The sequence below is a fragment of the Peromyscus californicus genome, unplaced genomic scaffold (assembly GCF_007827085.1).
Source record: "Peromyscus californicus insignis strain IS unplaced genomic scaffold, ASM782708v3 Scaffold_23__1_contigs__length_62951481, whole genome shotgun sequence".
In the NCBI taxonomy this organism is placed as follows: Eukaryota; Metazoa; Chordata; class Mammalia; order Rodentia; family Cricetidae; genus Peromyscus; species Peromyscus californicus.
In genome coordinates this window covers 10,370,610-10,385,726 of record NW_026294534.1, presented here as the reverse complement: position 1 = coordinate 10,385,726, position 15,117 = coordinate 10,370,610, and the positions used below count along the sequence as shown (strand labels likewise).

General features: G+C 40.7%; 1 long non-coding RNA gene across 1 annotated transcript in view; it reads right to left on the bottom strand.

Annotated features, from left to right (window-relative positions):
* Positions 1-2,774: 2,774 nt before the first annotated feature.
* The window catches only part of LOC128118923 (uncharacterized), a 186,900-nt gene continuing 174,557 nt past the window's right edge, over positions 2,775-15,117 (bottom strand). Inside the window, exon 3 of the long non-coding RNA XR_008221389.1 lies at positions 2,775-5,766. This is a non-coding gene — a long non-coding RNA (uncharacterized LOC128118923). The remainder of the gene's footprint in view (positions 5,767-15,117) is intronic.

Genomic DNA, 15,117 nt, shown 5'->3' with positions numbered 1-15,117 from the left:
CAAATGGATGCCCAACGTGGGGCAAAAATTTCCACCAAAACCTGAGAAAGCTTTAGAAAAGGGTTCTAAATGGAGCCAAAAGCAGCTTCCTAGTTGTGTCTCTCAGGAAAGCTGTGATACAGAGATGATGTGGTGTGCGGGCTTGAGCTACAGTATGGCAGGTTCCTGCCACTGTACACAGTGGCATCTGTGAGCCATGCAGCAGCACACTGTGTGGTGGATTTAGTTTTTGCTAGTAAAGAAAAAAAAGGTTTTGGGGCTACATGCTACTGGGTGGAAGCATAGACCCACTGCCTCCCAGAGTCAGTGGAGAACATGGTTCCCCCTGAGCTGATGGTAAATGGTAAACATAGTTCCGCCATGTTGGAAAGGTGAGGTGAGCGGAGCCAACAGCCAAAGTTGTCATTTCAGTCCTAGTCATCTACAGTTTAAAACAATAGATTCACAATAAAACAGATTCAGATTAAATAAACCTCTAAACAGTTTATATTGTGTATAAAATCTCTGGCTACAGTTCACTTCTGCATTTGTTGGGCCCTGGAATTGCGCAAATAACAGGCAGCAGACTACCAACGTCCATAAACCAGAAGCAACTTTATTTAAAACACCACAGGAAACAGAAAAAACTTCTAACTAGCTGGGGCCACAGAGAGTTATTTGGCTCTGTGACTCCAATGAGGGGCTATAAACATATTTTTATAGCCAAAGGTTATACACAGGGCAGAGAGTACATATCAGGATTTACAGCCTCTTGGGAAAGCATTCTTAGGGTTAGGGTCTACAACTCTTATGGAGTGCACCCTTGGTGTTGTGATTTACAACCTCTGATTACAAAGTGTTAGTTCAAGATGTTTACATAGCCTAGGTCTATTCAGCTTTCCTGTATCTGGGAGAATGTAGGGCAAAGGGTTAGGCAGCTTGTTTTAAGGCATTATCAGGCTATAGGCATACAATTTTTCATATTCCTGGGCTCTTCACATTCTCACCAACCCTAGATGTGTTTGTTGTTCCTGTTGCTGTTTGTGAAAACTGAAATTGGGAAGATAAGAACAACATGATCTTCACACACAGATTCAATCTGCGTTTTCCCACAGGCCCACACTGTACCAAGGCTACTGAAAGGTCACACTCAAGTCAGAACCAGCTGCTATTTGTAAATTTCCATTATGTAGAGGCCTGATTTAAAATGGAGAGTAGATACACTAACATATCATAAGGACTGCAGGAAGTCTAGCTCCTTGGGCTTTTCACTAGCATTGACTTACATATACATTTAAATCCAGTAAAGGCAAGCACCTCAATTGTTTGACCCCAACAACTCTTAGAGCTTTCCACAACTCTAACAATTACCCAAAGTATTGCTTTTGGGGATGAGCCCAGATCTGTAATTCAGGACTAAGGAGTTTCTTTCCCATGGATCAATTCAAAATTATTGAGCAGATTACATAAACATTAACTGCTCCTTTAAATAATTTAACTCTATGTTTTGTAGTGGTTAGACTAAAATTTTTACTAGAGAAGGCATACATTTCTTAAAGAAATGTGATGATGTGATGTTTGTCAGAATATGGCCCTGCCCCTTTTAAAAACAGTGGACACTCTTAAAAGGCTAGAACCCACAGCCTGGAGAGATCAGGCCACCTCTACCCCTACAGGTAGCTCCATGCATGGGTCAGAAAGTTAAGAAGCAGTCTATGCTGTAACTTGATAGTCCTTAAATTAGGTAAGTGGCTCCTCCATGCCTTCTTTCAGGGATGCTATATTGAATTAAATCATGTGGTGCAAAATGTCTCACCAGACCCCCAAACCTATATTCTCTAGGAATTCTCTCAGGAGTCATCTGGTGTCCCCCCACCCCATTAGTCCTCTCAGGACACCTCTTCCTCTCTCCATCTCTCCTGTTTTCACGCTTAATAAAGCACCTCTCTGTGATTTAAAGTGAAGCCCCTCCTTCCCCCTAAGACAGTGGTCCTCAACCTGTGGGTCACAATCCCTTTAGCAAACCTCTATCTCCAAAAAATTTACATTATAATTCATGACAGAAGCAAAATTACAGTTACGAAGTAGCAAGGAAAATAGTTTTTTGGTTGGGGGTCACCACAGCACAAGGAACTGTATTAAGGGGTCACAGCATTAGGAAGGTTGAGGACCACTGCTTTAAGACCCTATCCCAGTTAAAATGCCTCCACCAAGTTTCTGTGGGCAAGCCTGTGGGGCATTTTTTTTTTCTTTTTTTTGGTTACTGATTGATATAGATGGTTCCATTCAATTGTGGAAGTTTCCACGCCTGGGCAGGTGGTCCTGAGGTGTATGAGAAAAAAACTGAGCAAGCCATGAGGAACAAGTCAGTAAGCAGTTCTTCTCCACAGTCTCTACTTCAGTTTCTGCCTCCAGGTTCCTGCCCCAAGAATCTACCCTGAGCTCTCTCGGTGTGACCCAAGGATTATAAGCTAAAATGAACCCTTTCATTCCCAGGTTGCTTTTCTTTTGGTCATAATATTTTATTCTAGCAATAGAAACTCTAACTAAGACAAGCCCCATCATGTTTGGTCTCTCCCACATATTATACCATTTTCTGCCTAATATTCTCCTCCCACCTTAAGACCTGATTATAATTTCAAGGTCCTTCCTCCTGATAAACTGAATCTTCTGACAGGAATGATGTGTCAACTTTCTTTCCTGGACCAACAAAAGTTATCGTATTTTATTATTATTATTATTATTATTATTATTATTATTATTATTATTATTATTATATTTCACTGTAGCAGGAATCTTAAAAGGTCTTATTAATAAAAACAAACCTGGAGCTGGGTATTGGGGTGAATGCTGGAAGATCAGAGAAGCAGAGCAAGCCACAGCCACCTCACCTCGCCAGTTCCTCAGCTGATCCTGTTTCCTCAGACAGGAAGCTTCTGAGTCCTCATCCAAATGGATCTCAGCTGAACTGCTGCTCAAAGGCCTAAAAGCTTAACCAGCTTTAGTTCCTGGTTTTCATGTCATATATACCTTTCTGCTTTCTGCCATCACTTCCTGGGATTAAAGGTGTGAGTCTCCATGCCTGGCTGTTCCCAGTGTGGCTTTGAACTCACAGAGATCCAGATGGATCTCTGCCTCCCAAGTGATAGGATTAAAGGTGTGTGTGCCACCACTTTCTGGCCTCTATATCTAGTGGCTGTTCTGTTCTCTGACCCCAGATAAGTTTATTAGGGTGCATAATATTTTGGGGAACACAATATCACCACATTTCATATTACTTAAAGAAATAATTAAAAGAAGTTGAAGTTTCCTTGTATGTCTAGAGACAACTTTAATGAAAAATCAGTCCAATCTTGCTTCTGTAAATATGGCCAATCATTCATATACCGAACACTCTACAGTACACTTGAGTGCAGTTGCACATAGCTAAATCTTTCTTGATACTCAAGGCACTCAGAAAATTTTAAAAAAAAAATTATCATTGAATCAATGCTGAACTTCCAATCTGTTGCCAATTTTGTTTTTGAACATGTGGTTTCCAGTTAAACGACTGTATCGTTTAAGTTTAAAATGCACATGCCAAATATACCACTTTCTTCAGTTCCTAAAATATAGCACAAGTATTTAGAATTAGATATGAGAGGAATGACTATTTATTCATTTATGAAGTAACTATTAACAAAGGAATACCAGGATTGAAACAGAAATGATGCTGCTGGGGAAATTGCTCTCCAGAGTTCCATTTCAAATCCGTGGCTACGGCAGCAATCCATACTTCTTTGCATTAAGCTAACAAAGGAGGTTATCACCTGCTCATTCTCAGAAAGGCTTTGAACTGGAAAAGAGGCTTGGGATTCAACACAAGCTCCCAGCACACGGTGTCATCAGTCCTACCTGCCTTGCTCTGTTCCTCATGCCCATCTCCATCTTGCCTTCCTCATCTGTTAAGCCACTAGATAAAATGATAACTGGGGGTGGGTGGGGGCTGTGGGATGTGCACCAATTCCCCATAACTACTCACTGATGACATGGAATCAGTTTTCATTTCAGTGTGATGAACTCCCATGTCAATAGGCTATATTACTGACACTCTCTAATCAATTTTATTATTGAATTTCTACTGTTTTTTTTTTTAATCAACCACCGTGTTTCCACTCGAAACTCCATGTGCTCCTTGTATCTGCAGATGAGAAATCATCCCGTTTAAGCCAATATGTTTAAGTTGCCTTTACGGGGACCAAAGGGAACTGTTCTGTTATCTCTGATGGTGCCTGCCACGTATTGGCAGAGGACTGCCTGGCCTCCTGCTGAGATGAGGGAATTCTGTGTGGAAGGGTTGGGATCCAAAGACCCAATCCTTTTTTTAAATGGTGGTGCAGGTGTGGAGATGTAAGAGCCTTGTATACTGTCAGTGGAAATGTAAATGGGTACAGCAAATGAAAAAAAAAAAAAAAAAAACAGTATAGGAGTTCCTTAAAAACCTGCTGTAGAGTCCAGCAATCCACTCCTGGGAATATATCTGGAGGAAATGGAGTGATGTCTTTTCCAGTGCTGGTAGTTTCCATCTGCATAGCAACTCACAGCTGGGGAATACAGTATTCCAAGTTCCCATTCAAGGAACCCTGCTCAGGCAGTGGATTCAGGACAGGTTTGTGTACTGTTCACAAGTGAGTGCAGGATGCAGTTATTGATGGCAACCACACTCCTTGGGAAGTCCGTGAGGCATGACTTCATGGCAAGTACACTGTCCAGAGAGAGGCAGACTCTACTCAGGTGGGCATCAGGAGAGCTGCTGAAATCACCTGAGTGTGGCAAGGAAAGTCAGTGTCTGTGGACAAGAACACAGAAGACCTGCTATGACAGACGCTGGTCCTCCACAAGCCTGGTCCTTTTTCCTGTGGATGCGTTAATGTAACTTCCCCTAGTGCCCTGATGTTGAGCATGTTGGGCATTTTTATTTGACAAGTTGAGGACAGTGCTGTGTGCTTGCAAAGCTTCCCTTAGCGCAGCTAGATCCTCCAGAATTTTCTTTCTATGATGGAGACCAAAAAGGGAAGTGAGGGACAAGTGTCACTGGTATGTATATATATCGGAAGCTAAACAAGAAAGGGTATCTAACCAACTCATGAATGCCATTTTCTGGTGGTTCCCACACAGATCTGAGCTGCCTGTGTGGGAGGTCATCCCTTGCATGCATCCTTACTGGGGTTCTGAAAGCAGTCACCCCTGCCTGACCAAAAGTCTCCCCTGCTTCCCGACCCTCCCCCAGAACCCTGCAAGTGTTTTCCATGAATCCCCAGATCCCGTTAGGAACCTCTAGGCTGAGCCAGCGACACAGCTGCATGGACAGAGGGTACTCCATGTCAGAGCAGTTTCCACGGAATACTTCACCCACTCCCTTTGTGAAGTTACATGTTAACTTAGTTTGTGTCCTGCTCTTCCAGCTTCCCAGTGCTGTAAAAATTCATGAGATATTCCTCCTCATCTTAAATTAGATCATCAAAACCAATGTGAACAAATTAGAGCAGAAAGCAGACTGCACGGGAAGCTCGCTGCAGACATCGTCGGAAGCTCCAGTTGGATTTAAACCCTTTCTGTGCATATTTGACCACGAAATTCGAGAAGCAAACAAAACAACAGTTTCACTCCTCAGACTTTTGAGACGTGTCAGCAAAATTCCCTGACAGGCATGAAGGTTTATGAATACCAAGCAGCTCTTCATCAAGGTGTTGACTGTTTCCAGGGCTTCTGCATTTCATGGCTGTACTGGATAATTTAGGATGGCCTCTGCAGAATGTGTTGGAAATAAACAAAAAGAAAAATTTTACTGATATGTCAGGTGTGCTGTAAGTATAAAAACATTAAATAAAAAATAAAAACCAGTGCTCAAACCGATGAAGTAAACATTCTGCAAAAGGATTTCTCAGGCAGCTGGCAGGAACTCAGAGGTTCTTTGTTCCAAGTTTGAGAATCTACCTTCAGTTTTTTATGCATAAACACACACACACACACAATCAATCAATCAATCAATCAATCAATACCAAATGTTTGAATTAGCCAAGAGAAACGTATGGGATCATGTGGGGGCTTTTCCAGATCATTCCAGAAGTTGGGAGAGGCAGACTGAAGGATGAATTGCATAGACAGATGGTAGATGAGAAGTCTTTCTTCAATTTCTTTCATTTTTTCTGTTTTTCTATCATCACTAGTTTATGACAGGTTTCTCTTTGGAAGCATACGTTTTATAGAATTAAATTATACTGCAATAATATGCAGCTGTTGTTTGGGCCTTTTGCACATGATATCTCACAAAAGGGCAGCTTCTTTTCCCTGTTCCCAGAACACTCTGTTGTTTGGAAGCTGTTGGTCACATGACTTATATCAGCACCAACACCAACAACTCCCACGTCATAATTAATCCTGATCACTTATTATCTGCTTGTTTCAGTTTGCATATTTTCAAGTTTCTGTTCCTAGTCATCTGTTTGAATTACTTCAAGCATGCATTCAATGATACACGATTTGACGGCATAGGTTGTTTGTTTTGGTTACTGTGGATGTTGAGAATGGAAACCAGAGTTTGCTTATGTTAGACAAGTGCTTCACCGAGCTATTCTCCCTCAGCTGTGGAGTTTTAAACTGATCAAAATCATCTTATACGTGAAATATGAATATACATGAAAGTTAATTAGAATGATTACATAGGTCTTTCAGTATTCATGTGACTAAAAATTGAAAAGTACAGAAACTTAACAGTGGAATATTTTAGGACTACCTCTCATTTTAATCCTACCTAACTTTCCTAAAACATTCAGCACCTGTATTTGCAACCATGGTTCAGCTTTTGCTTTTGCATGGCTTATGTGTTAGGGAGTCCATTTTCAACTCTATTATTAATTTCCTGGAAGCTCAGGCTCCTCATTAGGTCAGCACCACCATCACTGACTGTTCCACAGTGGTCACCCTGGGTGTCACGGTGGAACACAGGGGAAGAGGTACCCCAAATGCAGAGAGTCTTGCAGTGTCCCCAACCACCTCACACTTTCTTCTGATAAGAAATCTGTCACTGTTCATCTTGTCATTACTCCACATATCATCTTTTCCTGTGACTGTGGGCAGCGTCTTCTCTATCCTGGGTTTTCATGTCAGTTTGGGGCATTTCTGGCTGTGTTGTTTTTGTATTCCTGTGTTTGCTTGGGTCTATTCATCTACACTGTGGATACATACACAGACATGGATAAGGTGTACATAGCATGATAGTGGGTACTTTTTATATACTCCTGAATGAGGAGCTAATCACTGAAATGTAAATAGTTCATATACAACTTGGGTATAGGTAGTTTATACATAATGTAGTTTATACATAATGTAAATATCTTAGGTTATTTACATATACCTAAGATATGTGAGGTTTAGACATAGTGTTATATAACAGTTTCTTCCTAATGAAACATTTCGTCTCCCAGGGTAGCACCTTAAGACAGAAAATAAACAACTCAAAATAGCTTCAGGAAGTTCCTGAAACTGAATAGATACACTAGGCTCCTCCTTCCAAGTAAACAGTAATGACTGCTGAGAGTCACTTTCAGATGAGAAGTTTTTAGCCACTTGGAAGAAGCAGAAACCACCTGAGCTGCATGGAAGGGGCTTTGGCCAACCAAGCCACCTGGAAAGATACTTTCTAACCCATTGAACTGTCTGCAGGCTGTGCAGTGTGCTCCAGATTGCCAGTTTTCATGGGACCATGCTAGGTGGGCTTTGATGCTGCAGCTGTCTATGAGTCATTTCTGCACCTTTATAAGTAACTTTTCTGTAATATTCCTGTAAGTAACCCAAATAAAATGCATTGGTTAACCAAGTTGGACTTTGGTGATACCCATATTTTGGTCTGCCCTGGGATCATTTTCTGTAGCAAGTAGACATGTGAGCTACACCCCAGGGGAAGTCTGTCACATAATAGATGAATGAAGATGGTTTATACACACCTTAACCACATAAGGTTTAGCTACTTTATGCAACATAGGTTGTTTATGTATAGCTTAGATGTGCAAGGTTTGCACAGACTATTGGGTCTATTCATCTACTAGGTGGTTTATACACAACTCAAATGTGTATAGAAAGTTTTACACATACCATGGCTGAATGTGATATGTCTAAACACCTTAGTTGTCTGAGGCTTATAGACTCTATAAAGTTTCATCAAAGATGAAAATATTTGCACACTGTTCCTTCAAACTGTTTTTCTGTTCCCTCTTTTCCCCTTTGTTTCAGAGACACCAATGACCCCAAGTCATTGACAGTTATCTCTCATCTTTCCCGTGGGATGATTATTTTCGTTTTATTCTCTTTTCAGTTTGTGTCTTATTTTAGATGGTTTTCTCACTGTTCCTTAAGCTATGCATTTTTATACAAAGCCCAGTTCGGTGTATTTACTCACTGTGAATGTCTAATGTTCCCAACAAGGTGACCCTCATCACAACTCGATCTTAGCACCACTTAGTGTCTGAAGGGGACTTTCTGCACTAGCCAATGTTGCCTCTTTCTCATCCACTTGTTTTTGCCAGCCCTCAGACTAATTACACTCACCATCTTTAAATTAGACTCCACATACAATAATTAACATATTCTGCTCTGTGATGGTTCCTTTGACCCAACACATTGCTTTCCATGTTTATTGGTGGTGTGGCATGGATTGGTACCTCATTATTTTTTGGTTGCCAAGTCATGCTTCAACCATTGATCAACTTACCGTGTCTATCCATCGTTTGTTATGCCTGATCAACATTAAAGTTTTTTCCTCTTTGAACTGTGAGGGATGACAGTAAACTCGGGAACATAAGCTTTAGTCTGTATGTGTCTGCCCTTCTCCAGGTCCTATACATAGAAGGAGACTGAGGGGCCTTATGGTAACTTTGCATTAAGCATTTTAAGCATATACTGACTGGTTACTGAGCACATGCTCTTGCCCTGACTTCCATGCTGTCTCTAATATTGGTTATTTCTGTCTTATTTTATGCACGTTTCCATATATAAAAATGTCAAAAAGGTATGCTTACATTTTCTCTAGATTCTGGAGTTTTACAACTGTGACTTATGCCAGTTGTCCAGTTGGGTGAGTTTTACACATGGTGTGAGTTCACTTTTAACCTTCCACATAGTTGCTCAAGCAACAGGGATTGTGACTTTCCCCACCCACACTAAATTTGTATTCATTTAAAAAAATGAACTGACTTGAGCCTAAGAGTCTGTTTATGACCTCTTGAAATTAAATGGGGGGGTCTTTAGCTCGATTTGGGATGTTTCACTATCTTGACAACATTACATGTTCTCATCCTAGTATATGAGTTGTATTTCAACTTATTCATAACTCATTAAATTTCTTCCAACAGTGTACTGCAGTTTTCAGTGAGCAAACTTTCTGCTTCTTTAAATTTATTACCAAGCATTTTATTCTTTTTTGTGATAGTATGAATAAAGCTGCCCTTGAATTCATTATTAGTTTCTGGCATAAAGAGACTATTTTTGTGAGTGGATTGCTAGGCCTCCCACCTATTTATACATTTTAGTGGACTTCTTAGGATATCCTTCAAACTCAACTATGTTGTTTTCATGCAGAAATAACTTTTCTCCTTTTCTTTAAAAAATTATCTTCCTTATACTTATTTAGCTATTGTATGTATATATGCATGTCAAGGTGCATGTGCATGTGTGTGTATGTGTGTGTGTGTGTGTGTGTGTGTGTGTGTGTGTGTGTGTGTGTGTGTATGTGTGCATTAGAGGACAACTTGCATGAGCCAGCACTTACTTATTCCTTTATGGTCTGGGTATCTCTTATGTCTTCTTCCTCTCCATTTGTCCCAGCTAGAATATTTAGCACAATGCTAAGTAAACATAACGAGAGGCAAGACTTATATGGGGAAGAGAGGGGTGTCAGCAGTGTGATTTTCATGGATGGTCTTTAGCATGCAAAAGAAAAGATGTTGTGTTATTAGTTCTTTTAGTATTTTTATTATCAAAGAGTATTGGACGTATGCTCTATTTCCTTTACATCCATTGAGTAGAACACCTGATTCTGTCCTTCATCCTATAAGCGTTTGATTATATTCCCATTCTATTACTATAATGTTAATACACTATATCAATGGTCTTTCAGGTGTAAAATCAACCCTCCATTCTCATGACGCCTTACCTCGGCCATATGTAATTCTCTCGGGACTTAATGGAAGTCTAATCAATAGTGTCTATGTGGTAAAGCACATTGGTCTATGTTTATCTTTTCTGTGATGCCACCATCTTGTTTTGATATCAAGGCTACTCTGGTTATACAGAACACATTAGGAAGACATCTTTCCCATTTGTGGGGAGACTTTGTGAAAGATCAAAATCAATCTTCTCAAGTTTACAATCTTACATTTGATACTATAACAGTGTAGTAATAATATTTTGTGGTCCTCTCAATGGAGGGATGGAGGGAAATATCTACAATAATTATGTTCTAAACAGAAGAGGAAAGAAATGAATAGAGACAAAATTTCTACTGTTTAATAGAATAGAACAAGATGAACAAAAAGACCATTGTGGATTCTGCTCATCCAACCATTTCTGAGTAAAGTCACAAAACGCTATAAGGAATACACTCAAAAATGATACATAAATAAAAATGAAATTAAATGTTATGTAGCCCAAAGGAAGCTGAAAAGCAATGAAAATGAACAAGATACAATTGCAAACTTAACAACAAAGGTATATTTTAAATGGGGCTAGAGAGGTGGCTTAGTGGTTAAGAGCACTACTTGTTCTTACAGAGGACCTGGGTTCAATTCCCAGATTCATATCCCTCTGTAAGACTAGATATAGGACATCCACACCTTCTTTTCACTTCTGTGAATACCAGTCACATAGTATATATATGCATGCAAAACACCTATACACATAAAATAAAAATAAAACTTATTTTAAAAAAGTATATTTAAAATGAAATGTTCATATCATTATAGTCAAAAGACAAGTGTTTTCTCCCATCCAAGTATTAACTAGCCCCAGTCCTACTTAGTTTCCAAGATCAGACAAGATCAGGCATGTCCAGGGCAGTAATTTATACTTCTCAGATCTCCATGATGGCTTTGACTCTCAGACAGTCTAGCAACAGCAAGCCAACCTTAGCCAGCCCCTCCACTGGAGGCCACAACTGCAGGTCAATCCATTTCGTATGTAAAAGTTAGGCCTTGCTTTTCTTAGCATTGCTAGGTCTTCTGCTGAGAAAGGCAAACTCACAGACATTTCTGCCTTACTGACAGGCTCCATGCTGAGCAAGATAAACTCACAAAACAGGCTTCAAAGTAATAACAAACTCAAGCTACCATGATCCTGTAGCTAACTAAAAATTTACTTTCCCTGTTCCTTTACTTAAAATAACTTGCTTTTCAACTCTTAGTAATCAAGAACCTATGTCTCATGATAAATGATTAGATGCTTCCAGATAAAAGGAAAAAAAAAGTTTAGTTTATGTAAGTTGTGAAGGTCTTAGAAAGTGATTTAAGGTATGTAAAAAAATGAGACTTAAAAATAATACATAGGATGTTAAAACTTCAAAGTTCAAAGTTTAACACTAACCAATGGAGTTCTGGTAAACCATTGATCTAGCCTTAGTAAAGCACTGGTTAGTATTATCATGCTGAAAACATCTCTATCCAATCCATATATATCCAGACATGCTTCTAGTACACTGATAACTTTTTAGTGTTTGCTATGGCTCAAAGACATGAGCCTATTCCAGCTACTTACAGACACTGTTTTTACTACAATGAGGGTTTCAGTACAAATTACAGATAATGATTGTGCTACTACATCTAAAACTTTTACCTCTTTCTATATACTTTAAAAACATTCATGTAAGTTTTAAGGAGTCACATCTTGGATCTGTCACAGGTCAAACGAACTCCAGGATGTGGTGATATTGTGTTCCCCAATATATTGTATATCCTAATAAACTTATCTGGGGTCAGAGAACAGAGCAGCCAGCCACTAGATATAGAGGTCAGAAAATGGTGGCACACACACCTTTAATCCTAGCATTCAGAGGCAGAGATCCATCTGGATCTCTGTGAGTTCAAAGTCACACTGGAAACAGCCAGGCATGGTGACATACACCTTTAATCCTAGGAAGTGATGGCAGGAAGCAAAAAGGTACATAAGGCGTGAGGACCAGGAACTAGAGCCTGGTTAAGCTTTTAGGTGTTTAGCAGCAGTTCAGCTGAGATTCATTCCGGATGAGGACTCAGAGGCTTTCAGTTTGAGGAAACAGGATCGGCTGAGAAGTTGGTGAGGTGAGGTGGGGTGTGGCCTGTTCTGTCTCTCTGATCTTTCAGCATTCATCCCAATACCTGGCTCTGGGTTTGTTATTGTTAATAAGACTTTCTAACAATTCGTACTACATTGGGACCTCTTGCCTGAAAAGTTCTTCTGTCGGTCAACAGCTAAGCTTTCCTGCCTACAGCCTATTCCTGGGGGTAGGCTCCTTCCTTCTCCTGGTCTTGAGACTCCTTTCTATCCCCAACCCCATCACCTGGACAAGACAGACCCAGGTGCTGTGGGATGGTCTGTATGTCAAATGTGTTGCTGATTGGTCAATGAATAAATCACTGATTGGCAGTGGCCAGGCAGGAAGTATAGGCGGGACTAACAGAGAGGAGAATAGAGAGAACAGGAAGCTGGGTGGAGGAGACACTGCCAGCCGCCATCAGGATAAGGAAGATGTAAAGTACCGGTAAGCCACAAGCCACGTGGCAAGGTATAGACTAATAGAAATGGATTAATTTAAGCTGTAAGAACAGTTAGCAAGAAGCCTGCCACGGCCATACAGTTTGTAACCAATATAAGTCTCTGTGTTTACTTGATTGGGTTTGAGCGGCTTGGGACTGGCAGGTGAGAGAGATTTGTCCTGACTGTGGGCCAGTCAGGAAAACTCTAGCAACAAATGGCATCCAACGTGGTGGCAAGAGTTTCCACCTAAAAACTGAGAAAAAAGATTCTAAAACAAAGCTAAAAACAGTTCCTAATTGTTTCTCTCAAATGAGCGGCAGCTGCCGGTTTGAGCTACTGGTGGGTTCCTAGTGTGCGCGCTCGACCTGCCGCCATATGGCGGTAATGAGGCCTCTGCAAGTGGCACATTAAGCTGCATTGTGGATTTAGCCTTTGCTAGTACAAAACAAAAAAAAGAGGTTTCTGGGCTACACGCTGCTTGGATAAAAGCATAGACCCACGATGGCTCCCAGAGCTGGTGGTAAGCATACTGCCGCCATGTTGGGAAGCTGAGGTGGGCAGAGCCAGCAGCCACAGCTGCTGCAGTTTAAGGCAATAGATTCACAATGAGACAGATTCAGATGTAATAGTTTACAATGTGTGTAAAATATACGTAGGCTTGAAAGAGATTAAAAAGGTGATATATACAGTTACAGAAACGAATACATAGTTTTAAAAAATAAAGTCTTTAAAGAGACAGTAAAATTAATATAAAAATAAGCCACATGAAGATGAATATTACACAGAGAATCTGGATTGTGTTGTCTTTGGGATTTTTAACTGCAGAAAAACATTTGATTGTAAAAGCTGTTGAGTTATGCCAAAATGTATATTTTAAAGGTACCTTGACTTCAAAATTTGGATATAAGGATATGTTACTTTGGAAAGGAGACTCTGCTTTTGTTTCCACAGAAAGCCAGAGGCTATGGATTTGTTCCAGATTAAGACACATCAGGTTTGACCAGCCAAGACCACCTGAAAGGTCTCTGATGACACCATGGCCCAGATGATCCAACATCCAGAACCGTTTCAAGGCAACTGGCTCAGATGATACAGCCTCACGGACTACTCCATGATCCTAAAATTTTCTTTGTTTCCCCAGATGATACAGCACCCCCCTCCAGCAGGAAGTAGTAAGAGAAGCTACGCCCAAATTCCCAAATATACCAAGCTGACTTTGGAGATGTGTAAAGGTTAAAACCTTCCTTTTTAAGAAAAGAAAAGGGGAAGTGCTGTGGGATGGTCTGTATGTCAAATGTGTTGCTGATTGGTCAATGAATAAATCACTGATTGGCAGTGGCCAGGCAGGAAGTATAGGCGGGACTAACAGAGAGGAGAATAGAGAGAACAGGAAGCTGGGTGGAGGACACACTGCCAGCCGCCATCAGGATAAGGAAGATGTAAAGTACCGGTAAGCCACAAGCCACGTGGCAAGGTATAGACTAATAGAAATGGATTAATTTAAGCTGTAAGAACAGTTAGCAAGAAGCCTGCCACGGCCATACAGTTTGTAACCAATATAAGTCTCTGTGTTTACTTGATTGGGTTTGAGCGGCTTGGGATTGGCGGGTGAGAGAGATTTGTCCTGACTGTGGGCCAGTCAAGAAAACTCTAGCAACACCCAGGAGTTCCAAGGGTACACCCAAGATAAAGATTTTTCCCCAAACTCTTTAACTTTACCTTTTGTCCCTAGTCTATATCTGTTTCAGTAGATTTCCATTCAGCTGACAGACACCATCCAGGAATCAATTTCCGTCCTGCAACTGCAACAAAGTGACCTGCATCTCACTAGCCCAAAGTGGTTGCAGAACCTACACAGTGAGCTAGGCGTGTCTTGACATTGTCAAAATCCCCTCTCCTCCCCACCCGACTGTACCCATATTCCAGCCCTCTGGGACTACCACAACAACCCTCTCTAGATTTGAAGCAGTTACAGATGAGAATACACCATCCCTCATCATCAACCAAAAGCTGGAATGTTATGTCTCAGGCTGTATAAACATCCAGAAATGAGCTCAACCTAGACTATAGGAGAATTTCTAGTGGTTAGATAAAAGCCAGCATTCCTTGGGGACTTGTGAAGCTGGTTCCTGTTTACCAAAAGGAGTCATTTCTGTCACCTCTGATAGAAGGGATAGATGGCTACCTGTGGCATCTATTAGCATATCAGTGCTCCTGCTGGCCCCCAGGATCCCTCAGTATATTATAAGTACCTGTTATACATTTCATAGCCCATGCTAGCATCCTAGCCCTTCTCACCTCCTCCTCTACCCTAAACTCCTTCAAGCTCCTTCCCTTAGCCCAGCTACTTATCTTTCTTATAATTCAGCTATTCTC